Here is a 490-nt window from a genome sequence, read left to right as displayed (position 1 = left end):
AAAAAAAAAAAAAAAAAAAAAAAAAAAAAAAAAACTTTTTGTCTCCTTTTGTCTCTTTTTGTCTCCTTTTGTCTCCTTTTGTTTCTTTTTCTGTTTCTTTTTTTGTTTCTTTTTTTGTTTTTTTTTTGTCTCCTTTTGTCTCCTTTTGTCTCTGTCTCTTTTGGTTTGTTTTTATCTCTTTTTGTTTTTTCTCTTTTTTCTGTTTTGTTTGTCTCTTCTGTCTCCTTTTCTTTTTTCTTTTGTCTTTTGTCTCCTTTTGTATTTCCTTCTTTTTTGTCTCCTTTTATACTATTACATTTATCATTTGTCTCCTTTATATAATATATATATATGTATATATATATATATATATATATATATATAAGTTATAATATACAACATTCTATATAAATTTATATTATTATATTATTATAATATTATATTAAAATACACATAAATATATATATATATACATATGTATACATATGTATACATATATATATATATATAT

Source organism: Eimeria mitis, genomic scaffold (genome assembly GCF_000499745.2).
Source record: "Eimeria mitis Houghton genomic scaffold, Emh_scaff1337, whole genome shotgun sequence".
Classification (NCBI taxonomy): domain Eukaryota; phylum Apicomplexa; class Conoidasida; order Eucoccidiorida; family Eimeriidae; genus Eimeria; species Eimeria mitis.
This window is presented reverse-complemented; position numbering follows the sequence as displayed.